Raw genomic sequence first — 15,956 nt, 5'->3', positions numbered from 1 at the left:
GTGAGTCAAGATAGCAGGTTGACGATTTAAGGATTTAAGGTGCTGTACTATTTCTTCCAAAATTTTGCTATCAATTGCTTTAAAGACAGACATATTCACTTCTTTTTGAAATTGCGGTTGAATCTGTGTGACCTCTGCATAACTTGAGGATGTGCCAATCTCCTTTCTGATATTATTGATCTTCTCAGAAAAGAAGGAAGCAATTATGCTTTGAGAGCATTTCAATGGGAATCTGACTTGGGGGGTTTGTTAGTCTCTCAACAGTCGCAAAAAGAGTGTGAGTGTTGTTTAAGTTACTGTTTATAAGGTTTGAGAAGAAGGTCTGTCTAGCTGTGGCTAGTTCCACATTGAAAGCATGAAGGCTGTCTTTATAGATGCTATAGTGAATTTCGAGTTTCATCTTCCGCCACATCTGCTCAGCTATTCTGAATTGTCTTTCATACTCTGAACTGCTGTTGAGTTTCTCCAAAATGATTTTTGTCTGCCAGTCTTCTTGCTGACCTTTATCGGAGCAATATCATCAATAACATTCTTGTCTTTTGAGTTAAATGAATCCAGGAGAATATCAACAGAGTCTGCAGAAATGCTTGGTGTTAGAGATATTGCCTTCATAAATAGCGCACTATTGTTCTCATTAATGCATCTCTTTCTGACAATGACAGATCTAGATTCAGTGGTGACAGAGATCAATATATCAAAGAAAATACAGAAGTGATCAGACAGTGCTACATCCTTAATAACAATGGATGAAATGTTTAGACCTCTACTGATGAATAAATCTAGAGTGTGTCCACGATTGTGTGTGGGTCCATGCACATGCTGACTCAGGTCAAAAGTGTTTAAAACAGTTATAATTTATTTTGTAGTTTTGATTTCTGCATTATCTATGTGAATATTAAAATCCCCTGCAATAGCAAAACAGTCAAACTCTGAGGAAATCATTGATAACAGTTCAGTGAGCTCTTAAACAAAGGCCAGAGAATATTTTGGAGGCCTGTAAATAATGATAAACAGAGTGCGTGGAGCTCCTTTCAGCACAATACTTAGGTATTCAGAAGACAAATACTGACCAAATGACACTTGCTTGCATTGATAAACATCTTTAAACAGAGCAGCTACACCACCACCTCTCCTAACAGTCCTGCAGACACTTATAAAATTAAAGTTAGGAGGGGTTGTTTCAGTGAGGACTGTTGCACTGCAGCTGTCTTCTAGCCATGTTTAATTTAGAAACATAAAATCCAGGTTGTTTGTGGTTATTAAATCATATTTTTTAGTGAGCGAATGTTTAAAAATGCTAACTTGATGGAATTACATCTTGTCTCTACAGCAATCTTAGATTGATGCATTATAGGCCGCAGATTAGATGGGTCAGCCGTACGGCTTGAGTAGGCCTTAGACTTTCTATCACGTGATAAAACAGAAATAGAGGAGGCTACAGGCAAACTGGGTTCCCGCTTGTTCTGTAAACATTTGTGAATGTCAAGTCAAGTCAAGTCACCTTTATTTATATAGTGCTTTTAACAATGTAAATTGTGTCAAAGCAACTGCACAATACCAAAAAAGGAAAATAGTGTGTCAATAATGTAAAATGAAAAGATAAAAAAAAAGATTTTCAGTTAAAGGCATTTCATTATTGAATTCAGTGATGTCATCATCCAGCTCAGTTCAGTTTAAATAGTGTCTTTGCAATCAGGTCGACGATATCGCTGGAAATGAAGTGTCCCCAACTAAGCAAGCCAGAGGCGACAGCGACAAGGAACCAAAACTCCATCGGTGACAGAATGGAGAAAAAAACCTTGGGAGAAACCAGGCTCAGTCGGGGGGCCAGTTCCCCTCTGGCCAAACGAACCAGCAGTTCAATTCCAACTGCAGCAAAGTCAGATTGTAAGGGCTCAACTGGTTCCAGTGGTCTTTCCCGATGGCTGTCTAAGTGGCGGGGTCCTCACTGGGGATCTGTCTCTGGCGCTCATATCGGTGTCCTGGTCTCCACTGACGTTCAGGGCTGTAGAGGTCGTCTCTTGGTGCTGATCCATCTGATCTGGATACGGACTGGATCTGGTGACTGCAGTGACCAGCTGGGCTGGATACGGACCGGATCGGGTGGCTATGGTGACTGGGGATATGTCCCTGGGGCTCATCCAGGTGTCCGGCCTCTGCCGACGATCAGGGCCACATACATCATCTCCCGGCGCCAATCCACCATCTGATCCGGACGCGGACTGAGAAACAGAATAGAAACAGACGAATATTAGCGTAGATGCCATTCTTCTTATGATGTAACGAGTACATCATGTGTTATGGGGAGTGTTCCCGGTTCCGGTTGATCTAATTAATGCAGCCTAACAATCCTTTAACGGATTTGAATAATAGAAGTGTATTAGTGTGTTATGTGTAAGCCAGGTTAAAGAAATGTGTCTTTAATCTAGATTTAAACTGACAGAGTGTGTCTGCCTCCCGAACAGTATTAGGTAGATTGTTCCAGAGTTTGGGTGCTAAATAGGAAAAGGATCTGCCACTCGCAGTCGATTTTGATATTCTAGGTATTATCAAATGGCCAGAGTTTTGAGAACGCAGCAGACGTGGAGGACTATAATGTGATAAGAGCTCGCTCAAGTACTGAGGAGCTAAGCCATTCAGGGCTTTATAAGTAATTAACAAGATTTTAAAATCTATACGATGTTTGATGGGGAGCCAATGCAGTGTTGACAGAACCGGGCTAATATGGTCGTACTTCCTGGTTCTAGTAAGGACTCTAGCTGCTGCATTATGGACCAACTGTAATTTGTTGATCAAGCGTGCAGAACAACCACCCAATAAAGCATTACAATAGTCTAACCTTGAGGTCATAAACGCATGAATTAGTATTTCTGCATTTGACGTTGAGAGCATAGGTCGCAATTTAGATATGTTTTTGAGATGCAAAAACACAGTTTTACAGATGCTAGAAACATGGCTTTCAAATCAAAGATTGCTATCAAACAGCACACCTAGGTTCCTAACTGATGAAGAAGAATTGACAGAGCAGCCGTCAAGTGTTAGATAGTGTTCTAGGTTATTACATGTGGGGTTTTTAGGTCTGATAATTAACACCTGTTTTTTCGGAATTTAGCTGTAAGAAGTTACTCGTCATCCAGTTTTAACAGTGTTAAAACAGTGTAAAGCATAACAGTGAAAGCTAACACCATGTCTCCTGATAATATCTCCCAAGGGTAACATGTAAAGCGTGAAAAGTAACTGCCCTAGTACTGAGCCTTGAGGTACTCCATACTGCACTTGTGATCGATATGATACCCCTTCATTCACTTCTACGAACTGATGGCATACAGATTTACGATTTACAGAAGTACGATTTGATCCATGCTAATGCACTTCCACTAATGCCAACAAAGTGTTCTAGTCTATTTAAAAGAATGTTGTGGTCGATAGTGTCGAACGCAGCGCTAAGATCCAGTAGAACTAATAAAGAGATACAACCACGATCAGATGATAGAAGCAGGTCATTTGTAACTCTAATGAGAGCAGTCTCAGTACTATGATACAGTCTAAATCCTGACTGGAATTCCTCACAAATAATATTTTTCTCTAAGAAGGAATATAATTGCGAGGATACTACCTTTTCTAGTATCTTTGACAGAAAAGGGAGATTTGAGATCGGTCTGTAATTAACTAGATCTTTGGGGTCAAGTTGTGTTTTTTTAATGAGAGGCTTAATAACAGCCAATTTGAAGGTTTTGGAGACATATCCTAATGACAGTGATGAATTAATAATAGCCAAAAGAGGATCTATGACTTCTAGAAGCAGCTCTTTTAGTAGTTTAGATGGAATAGGGTCTAACATACATGTTGTTGGTTTAGATGATTTAACAAATTTATACAATTCTTCCTCTCCTATAGTAGAGAATGAGTGAAATTGTTCCTCAGGGGATCTATAGTGCACTATCTATCTGATGCGATATTGTAGCTGACGGCTGCATGCTTACAATTTTATTTCTGATAGAATCGAACTTGGAAGTAAAGTAGTTCATAAAGTCATTACTGCTGTGATTTTGGGAAATGCCAACACCTGTTGATGCTTTATTTTTCGTTAATTTAGCGACTGTATTGAATAAATACTGGGGGTTATGTGTGTTTTCTTCTAGAAGAGACGAAAAGTAATCAGATCTAGCAGTTTTTAATGCTTTTCTGTAGGATAGGGTATTTTCCCGCCAGGCTATACGAAATACCTCTAGTTTTGTTTTCCTCCATCTGCGCTCCGTTTTCTGGGCTGCTCTCTTTAAGGTGTGTGTGCTCATTATACGACGGAGTCGGACTGTTTTCTTTGATCTTCCTTAAGCGTAAAGGAGCAACTGTATCTAAAGTGCTAGAAAAGAGAGAGTCCGTGGTTTCTGTTACATCATCAAGTTTTTCTGCGCTGTTGGATATGCTGAGGAATCGAGATGAATCAGGAAGATTACTTACAAAGCAGTCTTTTGTGGTAGAGGTGATGGTTCTACCATACTTGTAACAAGGAGTAGAATTTACAGTTTTAGCTATATGGAGTTTACACAAGACTAGATAATGATCTGAGATATCATCGCTTTGCTGCAGAATTTCAACACCACTAACATCAATTCCATGTGACAGTATTAAATGTAGAGTATGATTTCGACAATGAGTAGGTCCGGAAATGTGTTGTCTAACCCCAATAGAGTTCAGAATGTCTATGAATGCTGATCCTAATGCATCTTTTTCATTATCGACATGGATATTCAAATCGCCAACAATTAAGACTTTATCTGCAGCCAGTACTAACTCAGATAGAAAATCAGCAAATTCTTCATTAAAGTCTGTGTGGTGCCCTGGTGGCCTTTATACAGTAGCCAGTACAAACATCACAGGGGATTTATCACTAACACGTGTTTCTCTAGATAATGTTATACTCAGCACCATAACTTCAAACGAGTTATACTTAAAGCCTGCCCTCCGAGAAATACTGAGAATATTGCTATAAATTGTAGCAACACCTCCCCCTTTACCTTTTGTACGTGGCTCATTTTTACAGCAGTAATCCTGGGGGGTGGACTCATTTAAAGTAATGTATTCATCTGGTTTTAGCCATGTTTCTGTCAAACAGAGCAAATCTAGATTATTATCATTGATCAAATCATTTACAAAAAGTGCTTTTGTAGAAAGGGACCTGATATTCAGTATTGTAAACATTTTTTATTTGTTGAACATCAATTAAATTGTTACTCTTAATTTGGTTTGGACGTTTTCTGTATTTTCTAGTTCGGGGAACAGACACAGTCTCTATAGTGTGATATCTGGGTGAAGGAGTCTTTTCGTGCTGAGAATTAACTGACTTCTGTAACGTGAGGCGGCTAGCAGACGGTCGGTTTAGCCAGTCTGTCTGCTTCCTTACCTGGGCCCCAGTTAGTCAAGTACAAACTCTAAGACTCTAAGAAAAATATGTGCCATATTTCTAGAGAGAAGAGCGGCACCACCCCAGGAGGGATGAACGTTGATCTAGCGGGGACCCGACACATAAACTGAGAGCTGTTATCAGTTGTTTTTGGTTCACCTACACCAGATGGAGGAGGGTTTGGGCCCTGGCGTTCGGAGAGCTCTCACAGGAGGAGGAGGGAGAGCTGGGCCTGCAGTCTTTGGTGGTTGGGGGGGCCTGCCGTTTTTTAGTTTATATCTGGGGGCTTGCAGCAAAAGAGTGGGAGAGTTTGGTCCCAGCATACACCAGTTCCTCCATTTTCTGTGAGAAGCTTAGAAGTGGAGATGCTGGAGAGAGGGATAATGTGTCTGGTGAGATGGGCTCTGGCTCTTGTGTTAAAGGGGTAGTTCACCCAAAAATGAAAATTCTGTTATCATTTACTCACCCTCAAGTAGTTCCAAACCTGTATGAATTTCTTTGTTTTGCTGAACACAAAGGAAGATATTTTGAAGAAAGTTTGTAACCAGGCTGTTTTGGGGCACCATTGACTTCCATAGTAGGAAGAAAAACTACTATGGAAGTCAATGGTGCCCCAGAACTGTTCTGATTGCCACATTCTTCAGAATATCTTCCTGTGTGTTCAGCAGAACAAAGACATTCAAACAGGTTTGGAACTACTTGAGGGTGAGTAAATTATGACAGAATTTTCATTTTTGGGTGAACTATCCCTTTAAGGCCAGCCCCAGACTAAAATATAATTCTGAGCTGTTTCAACTGAAAGAAACTTGCACTGACTGATCTTTAAAAATATTAGTGCCTTTGTTTTGTCTCAAGATGCACACCAGTAATGTTTTTTCTAAGGCATGTTAATGAAAATGACTTAAATGTCCTAATTGAACTATGGCCTAATCTTGGCTTAGTCTAAACCCTGTCCGTGAAACCAGGCCATAAATTCTCAAACCTTTACTAGAACCAACATTAAACAGGACTGAAAGGTTTCTACTAAAATCTTACTCCAGCATTAGTGAATGCAAGTTTGACTAAATAAAGTAATTAATAAAAAAAAAATAATAGAAAAAAACTCCAAATGAACTTGCTGGGAAGTGGTGTTTGTCAGTGTCCCAGAAGCTCTTCATCGGCAGTGAACTTCAAATGTCATGAAGCTGCACACATCTCTCCACAGTCTCTGTGAACGGAAATTTTCCAAAGAGGCAGGAAAGTCAGAAAAGAATTCCTTGAGGAAAGAAAGAAGAACAATTGTTATAAAACATATCCAGTCATTATAAATGGTTCAGTTGAATGAAAGCAATAGACACAGTTGCAGTCCAAAGTTTATATACAGCTTGCAGTATCGGCAAAATGTTAATAATTGAAGCAGTAAGAGGGTAGAATCATTAAAAAATTGCAATTTCTGCTCTGATGAAGCAGTTTATTCAGCAAGGTGTATGTAAACTTTTGACCACATCTGCATCACCTAAGAGGTGAATTACCTCGATCATCAGGGAAACATCGTAGTAGAATGCTGGGAGATGTTGCTTCAGATTTCCCACAAACACCAGATTTCCTGATCACACCATCTTCACTGACACTGGGCTTTAAAAAATAAATAACATTTTTACAAACATTTTTTATTCCTACTTTACTGGGAATACATAATAATAAAACATAACTTTATCAATTACTCAAATATAGATAAATATCCCAAAATCTATGAAAATGAAGAAAGGTACCTTAATTTTTTTCCCTCATCTTGCCTTGCAAGCTTCTCTCGCACATCTTCACGAAGAATGTACCTGTATTTACCACGACTGACACAGCAAAGCTGCAGCCCGCTTCCTTTGGTTTGTTACCTGTGAAATATATGATGATAAGAGGGGGATCTGTAAATGCACAGGTGGGAATATATTACTTGCAAATGGAAAAGATTCAAAGCATTTAAAATCCATAGGGAAAGTGACTTAATATAGCACTTTTAGCTTGTCATGTGTGATCAGGGTGAGCTGACTTACTTCTAACATCACCTCTTCGGTACTGGTCTGTATTTCCACACTGTATCTCCAGTAACAAATCTGTACTGATCCTGCAAAATGAATAACTCCAGATGAGTACAAAAATATTACATATTACAAACACAACCAGTAATGAAACATCTCGCTCTTCAAATGCAAAAAAAAAAAAAACACACAACAACATTACTTCTAGAATGGTAAGACTAAATTAAGAATAAAGAAAGCTTATATCAAGATGTACTTGATTCATTTTCTGCAGTACATAAAGTCTCATCTGTAATCATCCAAACACGCCGCTCCTTTGTTGCCGGTTGATCAGCAAAGCTCCCTCTTACAGAAACATGGCACGCAGTGCATTTTTTCAAACTTTTTTTTATTTTTATCGAATGCTTGAAAAAACAATAACAATTGTCATCATTGTCAAAACATAACAATACAACAACAGTCCAGGGTCATTCAGTCTTTCAGTCCAAAGGAAGTGCCAAGTCCTTTAGAAAAGCCATTGTTCTTATTGCTTTTAAGTTCGTAGAGAACTCAATAGATTCAAAATACATTTTCATTTCAAGTTTGAATCTTAAAAAAAAAAAAAAGAGGTTGGCATTTAGAAAATTTACATTTATGAATATGATATTTAGCTAACAGGAAAATAAGGTTTATGAAATAAGTATCACCTTTTTTCACATTCATGAAAGCCAAAAATTACATTTCTATAAGTAAACTCAAAATTAGGATTCACATAACATTTGATAAAGTCAGAATATCACACCAAAATGATGGTGTAAGAGCAATTCCAGAATAAATGTAAAGAATTTTCATTGTTTTCTAAAAAGAAAGAACAGTTGGTGTTAATATCATTCTTAAGTCTTTTAAGAGAGCACTTATCCGGGTAAATTCTATGAATCAACTTAAAATGCAATTTCTCTCATTTTGTTAGTAATTAAATATTTGTGAGGTATTGGCCAAACTTTCTTCCAGTGAATATAATTTCCTAACCATTCCAATAAGAGATTACATAAGGCTCAGAAATAGACTCCATCTGAAACAAAACTCTATTTTTTTTTTTGGGCTTGGATGACGAAAGGCACTGTTTTCCAACAAATGTTTTGCAAAGATCCATTGAGTGACATGAGATTGGAAAAGAAAGCCCTCTAAAAAGCATGAGAACTCCATGTGGCACTGCATCAGCAACAATTGCAAACTCTTTCGGACTAACAGTGTAACAATGAGTCAGAAGCGATCGGATCCATTTGCAATGTTTAATAAGGATAAGGATAATAATCAGAGTCAAACAAGCAGAGGTCATACAACAGCGTCAGGAATATCACAGGAATCAGAATCATAAACTTATACCAGGCAGAAGGTCAGGGCAGGCGGCAGAGAATCACAGGAGTATCAACAGTCCGGGGTAATGCACAGAGATAACAATCAGAGAAACGCTCAGAAATGTCAGACAGGCTAAACAAGACTTCGCACAGACTAGAGTGTGAGTGTGGCTTAAGTAGAGATGGTGATGAGAATCACCTAGCGGTGATTAGTCCTAGGTAAGGGGCAGATGGGAAATGGAGTTCATGAAACGGTCAATACTCGGGTGAGGGTGCCCTCTGGTGGCAATCGGAGAGAGCCACAGAGGCCTGGCTTGTGACAGAGCCCCTCCCCTGCGAGCGGCTCCCGAAGCGAGAACGATCCAGACGCCGAAGAACTGTAGAAGTGCCTCTGCTGTTTCAAATGCGGTGGGAAGTTTAGTGAGAGGGATTAGACAGCATGCCTTAGAGAATCTGTCAATGACTGTGAGGATGGTAGTGAAATGATTGGAGCTGGGTAGATCAGTTACGAAATCTATTCCAATGTGAGACCAAGGTCGTTGTGGTATGGGAAGTGGATGAAGAAGTCCTGCTGGTCGTTGATGGCTAGATTTAGTTATGTTGCAGGTCTCACACCTTTGGACAAACTGAGTGACATCGGATGATAGAGTGGGCCACCAGAAGCGGTTCGTGACAAGTTCAATTTTTGCATTGATACCTGGATGGCCGGCGTTGGGTAATTCGTGGACCCACTGCATCACTCTGGGACGCATGTCAGTGGGGACGTAAGTCAAATTAGGTGGGCATTCAACAGGAGCTGGTTTGTTTCTTTGGGCTTCTGAGATCTCAGTCATTAAATCCCATTGTACTGGTGCTAGGATGATTTTGGGAGGTAAAATGGGTTCATTGGCCTGAGGAGTAGGAAGGTGGTCGAATTGTCTGGATAAAGCATCTGCTTTGCCATTCTTAGATCCAGGACGATAGGTTACTTTGAAATCGAAACGTGAGAAGAATAAAGACCACCTTGCCTGTCTGGGATTGAGTCTTTTAGCAGATCTGATATATTCGAGGTTGCGATGATCAGTGAGCACTAGAAAGGGTACTTTAGCCCCCTCCAACCAATGCCGCCATTCCTCAAACGCGGCCTTCATGGCTAACAGTTCTCTGTCCCCCACATCGTAATTCCTCTCTGCCGAGTTGAGTTTGCGTGAGTAGAAGGCGCATGGGTAAAGCTTGGGTGGAATGCCCTGACGTTGAGAAAGAACTGCCCCTATGCCTGTGTTGGAGGCGTCGACCTCTACCGTGAACTCGATATCGGGATTGGGGTGACGAAGAATGGGAGCGGAAGTGAATCGTTCTTTTAGCCGTTGAAAGGATTGTTCGCCAGCCTGGGTCCATTTCAGCCGTTGTGTAGCTCCCTGGAGCATGGATGTGAGAGGGGCTGAGACCATACTAAAGTTCTTGATGAAACGACGATAGAAGTTAGCGAATCCGAGGAAACGTTGAAGTTCCTTCACCGTTGAGGGCTTGGGCCAATTGAGTACTGATTGCACCTTATGATCATCCATAGTGACTCCTTCTGAGCTGATGACATATCCTAAGAACGCGACCTGAGTTTGATGGAACTCACACTTCTGCAGTTTGGCGTATAATTGGTGTTGGATGAGTCTTTTAAGAACTGTCCTGACGTGTTGGATATGGGAGTTGAGAGAGTCTGAGTAAATCAATATGTCATTGATGTAGACTATGACGAATTGGTTAAGCAGGTCCCGGAAGACATCATTGACAAAGGCTTGAAAGACTGACGGACTGTTGGCAAGGCCGAAGGGCATAACCCGATATTCATAGTGCCCGGATGTGGTTGAGAAAGCCGTTTTCCATTCGTCCCCCTCTCTAATGCGAATTAAATTGTAAGCGCTGCGAAGGTCCAGCTTTGTGAAGTACTTAGAGCGTAGTTGTTCCAAGGCAGATGGGACTAAAGGTAAGGGGTAGCGAAACTTCAGTTATCTCGTTGAGGGCACGATAATCAATGCAGGGTCGTAGACTGCCATCTTTCTTTTTTACGAAGAAGAAGCCTGCTGATGCTGGGGACTTAGAGGATACAATGAACCCCTTGGCTAATTCCTCCTCAATGTACTGCTTCATGGTTTCTGATTCGGGTTGTGACAAAGGAAAGATTCTGCCCTTGGGTGGTGATGACCCTGGAATCAGGTCGATGGCACAGTCGTTGGTACGATGTGGGGGTAATTTAGAGGCCTTGCTCTTACTGAACGCTTCGGAAAGATCTTGATATTCAATGGGAATCGTAGAACAGTCTTGGTCCTCGGATTTCTCCTTAACGGGAATTACAACGGGCTTTAGCTCTGACTTGAGACAATTCGCTTGACAATACTCCGACCACTGAAGAATTTGTTGTGAGGACCATGAAATTCGGGGGTTGTGCTTCTCCAGCCAAGGTAGGCCCAGGATGACAGGATTGCGTGGGGATTCTATGGCAAATAGTCTGATTAATTCGGTGTGGAGAACGCCAGTTTGAAGCTTTAACTTGGGGGTCAAAAACTTGATACTTCCAGAACCCAGCGGTCTTCCATCTAGCGCCTCCACCGCTACCCGTGATTCACATGAAAGGAGAGAAATATCATGAGCTTTAGCGAAAGAGACGTCAATAAAGTTTCCTGCCGCTCCAGAATCAATCATTGCTACTGTCTCTAGGGATTTATCGTTGCAGTAAATAGTTATAGGAATTTCAAAAGTATGGATAGTAGGAGAATTGGAACTCACCGCAGTTTGATTTTGACGAGCTGGGCGAATGGTGCAGGTTGCCCTCAGATGTCCTGACTCTCCACAGTATAGACATAGATGTTGTCGAATTCGTCTTTCCCTCTCCTCAGCGGAGATATGAGTAACACCGATCTGCATGGGTTCTGTCTCTTTGATACTGTGGTCCATCGCATTTGGTGCAAGAGCTCGAGCTCCCCGTCTTGAACGAATTAGATTGTCGACTCGGATAGTTAGTTACATAAACTGCTCCAAAGTCTTGCCCTCGTCCCGACATGCCAACTCAGCTTGGAGCTCCTCATTCAAACCCTTGCGATACAGTAACTTTAAAGGTCCATTCTCCCATCCAGTTTGTGCAGCAAGAGTACGAAATGTGAGGGTGTAATCCGCCGCTGTTTTAGTGCCCTGGCGCAGTGATATCAGCTCCTCTCCTACCTCCTTTCCACTGGCGGAATGTTCAAATACTTCCCGGAACTGACGCATGAATACGTTGTAGGATGGAAAGGATGAGTTATTTCCCTCCCATACAGCGGTTGCCCAGTCTAATGCTCTTCCGGTGAGTAATGAGCAGATGAACGAAACTTGACTTTTATCTGTGGGAAAAATGGCAGGTTGTTGGTTGATGTATATGGAGCATTGCATCAAAAATCCCTTACATTTTCCCGGGGTGCCATCGTATTTGTCTGGGAGAGATAACTGAAGACTGGGTGAGGCAGGAGGCGTTGAAGAAACATTAGGCAGCGGTGAGGGCATGGCCGGCATGGCGTTTGTGAGCGGGACAGCCAGATGCAGCGTTTGCAGTGTCTTCACCAACTCCTCAGTGAGTGAAGTTAGTTTCTGCAGTTGTTGATGGTGTGCTGCTAACATTGAGCCTTGAGCTGAGACCTCCGAATTCAGCTGAATCCACATTGCTGGATCCTGTTGTGGCGAAGTCTTCTGTAACAATGAGTCAGAAGCGATCGGATCCATTTGCAATGTTTAATAATGATAAGGATAATAATCAGAGTCAAACAAGCAGAGGTCATACAACGGCGTCAGGAATATCACAGGAATCAGAATCATAAACTTATACCAGGCAGAAGGTCAGGGCAGGCGGCAGAGAATCACAGGAGTATCAACAGTCCGGGGTAATGCACAGAGATCACAATCAGAGAAACACTCAGAAATGTCAGACAGGCTACACAAGACTTCGCACAGACTATAGTGCGAGTGTGGCTTAAGTAGAGATGGTGATGAGAATCACCTGGCGGTGATTAGTCCTAGGTAAGGGGAAATGAAACGGTCAATACTCGGGTGAGGGTGCCCTCTGGTGGCGATCGGAGAGAGCCACAGAGGCCTGGCTTGTGACAAACAGGAATTCCATGCTTAGCTAAAAACTCAGAGTAATTACAGATTGAACCATTTTGATTGAAAAGTTGAGACACAAAAATAATAAAAATTTTAAACCAATTAAAAAAAAAGAGAGATTTGTGTTTATACAGTAGATTCTTGTTATTCCAGATTAGATACGAGTGAGGTGTAAAATTGTGTTTAAAAATGAGGGACCAAGCTAATAACATTTGCCTATGAAAAAGAGATGCATTTTTCAAACTCTGCTGAAGCAGTGCGCCATCATGACGTAGTAAGACCTGGTGATGAAAATTTCAACAATAAGTTTTATTTGAGGATACTGTATAAGAAAGTGCATTTACGTTTAGAAGAAAAATTTATTTCAAGTGCATTAATGCACATAGTATATATTATAGACCAAATACTTTTAAAATACATTAGCAAATGTAATTTTGAAGAACACACTTAAGTTGAAATTAAAATAAATTATTTTACATGTGCTTTAGTATATTGATAAATATATCAAAATAAGTATACTTATTTAAAACACAATAATATCATAATTATGTAAAATTTATAAGTAATACTTAATTATACATTATTATAAAGTGCATTTTTAAAAAGTGCACTTAAGTATGTTAAGACCTATTGTCATTAAAGTGTACTCTCTTTAAGTACACTTAAGTGGCCTTTAATTTAGATTATATTATATTATCTGTAAGTGCACTTTTTAAAAAGTATACTTTTAATAATTGAAGTACACAAAAAGTGCACTTTTACTGCAATTAAGCACACTTCTTTTTCACAGGGGATATGAAAAGTCTTCATATGTTTGTTTTTTTGCTTCTCAAGTCAATTTATCTAAGGGTATTTCAGTATTTACAAAAAATATGACAAGAAATAATTATTACAAGAATAATGTTTTCAATGTATGTGTAAAAATTATGTATTTAATATTTAATAAATCTATAAATGACTCCAAAGACATTTTATCCTCACTGATATCAGTAGATACGTGCATGTTCAAGCAGCCACTGAGAATCTAAGAATACACTGAAGTCAAGCAAGAGGGTATGTGGCTCAGCGTACAAGAGAACACTGTAATTCACAGCGTTTATTATAGGCTAGCTGCAAATGTGTCACATCACATAATTCACAGTAATCTGCACTTATTTCATGGCTGAGAGAGGTATTTGTTTAAAAAAGTCAGGAAAAGAGGTAGAAACAAATGGGAGATGGAAAGTAAACAAACAAGTCAGCAAGCGAGATTGCGAGAGAAGCACTTGAAGTAAAGACTTACAGGAAATAGAGCAGTGAATACATGAAGTGTGTGTGTGAAATGTATTTGTTTAGACTCATCTTCCCAGCTCTATTTCTTTCAACACATGACTGCCTCAGTCCCCCGTGAGCATTTCCGGGAATGCTGACCTACTTCCAACCCCATAAATATGTTTTTATAATCCTTGCCCATTGGCACCAAGCACTCAATGTCCTGTCTGTACAATGCATACAGACAGGGATGGACTGGTAGACAAAAACAGCCTGGGACCAATACCATCCCCATCACAACAAAAGTGGATAGAATAATTATTGCCTGCTTTATTTATGTATTAAGTGTGTAAAGGTACATGCATTCATACCAAAAATTTACAAGAGATTTACAAGGGGAAATACAGTTTATATTCATATACATTGATGTTACGAACTCATCTGAAAGTTAAACGCAGAAAACAAAGTCAGCTGCAGTGGGAAAAATGATATGCTTTATATTAAGAATTTGAAACTAACTCAGTATAGAGTTTAGAGCGGCTTTTCCTCCTTTTGTAAATTGTTTGTGCTGCTTAATGCATTTGAGACGTATTTTCCTCAGCTCATAACTTTCATCTTAATTTTATCCTTATCTGTAAAAATTAGAAAGTCACACAAGTACTTCCATTTTGCAAAAAAGCTTGTCTTGACAGCAAATGAGTTTTCGTTAGCCTTCGCAGACTTCACATAAGGAGCACAGCATGTGCACATACACACACACACACACACACACACACACACACACACACACATCCAAATGAATATTTTATTAATTGAACAAAAGTATTTAAAAAATACTCACTGAAAGCAAAGTCAGATGTTTCAGAAATAAAGAAGCATACAGTGAAAACCAATATAAATATATTTCATTTATTCATATTGATTTCCACTAGATGTCTGAAATTCTAAAAGAAGCAGTCAGCTGTTTCTGCTTTAGAATTGTTGACAATTTATAGAGTCCATCTTTTGGTTTCCCACATAAAGCTCAAGGGTTATTGAAGGAATCGATCTGTGAATCGTAGTAATTAATTATCTAAATCACTCATTTGTTTTGATTAGCTCTCCAGGCCCCACAGTTTAGGGTTTGTTTGTGCTGTGTGCGTGTGTGTGTGTGTGCGTGTGTGTGTGTGTGTGTGTGTGTGTGTGCATGTGTGTGTGTGGGGGGGGGGCTCTTTTTCATCTTGTGATGTTTTTGTGTGACCCCCGGTGAAATTCCAATTCTAACGCCATTACAGCCCACAAACTTATCAGTGTGACTGAGGGTGTGTGGCCACCCAGCTTTATTCAACAAATTATTCATTCCTCTCAACAGGCTTTCACGGGCCCTCTGGGGGAGTACATTCAAAATTCAGACCCTCAGGAGCCTTTCATGTTTCTCTCTTTATGTATTAGATATATTAAAGGTATATTTCATTATAAACTCTTCAGATTACATGTCATAGAAATCTTGTTTCCCCTTGTATGTATATCTTGTATTTTAGTCTTTTTCTGCTGGGATCATGTGTAATGCGTTATATGCAGTTACTTTTCATTTCGAACCACCGGGAAGTCGCTTTGGGGAGAAAGTGAGTTTTGTTTCTCTGAATATCCTGTAGTTTTCTGGTTATCCGTTGTCACTGGAAAGCAGCCTCTGAGCTAGCTCACCCTTTACTTGTCTGATAAAGGGAATTTGACCTGTCAGTCAGGCATCATATCAGGAACAGGGACAGTTAACACAGGAAAGAGACTGTTGATCCAGGAGGGTCTGAATAATGCATAGCTTTCACCTCACTGTATGTGAAAAAAATCACGCTGTCAAAATATTCT

The 15,956-nt window shown here is 40.0% G+C and overlaps 1 protein-coding gene across 1 annotated transcript in view; it reads left to right on the top strand.

Annotated features, from left to right (window-relative positions):
- The window catches only part of cpne5a (copine Va), a gene marked incomplete at both ends in the record, with an annotated part of 89,830 nt that overhangs the window by 72,153 nt on the left and 1,721 nt on the right, over positions 1 to 15,956 (top strand). The gene's annotated exons all lie outside the window — the stretch shown is intronic.

Source organism: Barbus barbus (assembly GCF_936440315.1).
Source record: "Barbus barbus genome assembly, chromosome: 29".
Lineage (NCBI taxonomy): Eukaryota > Metazoa > Chordata > Actinopteri > Cypriniformes > Cyprinidae > Barbus > Barbus barbus.
Note: the sequence above shows the minus strand (reverse complement) of the source record. Positions and strands in the feature narration are given on the sequence as shown.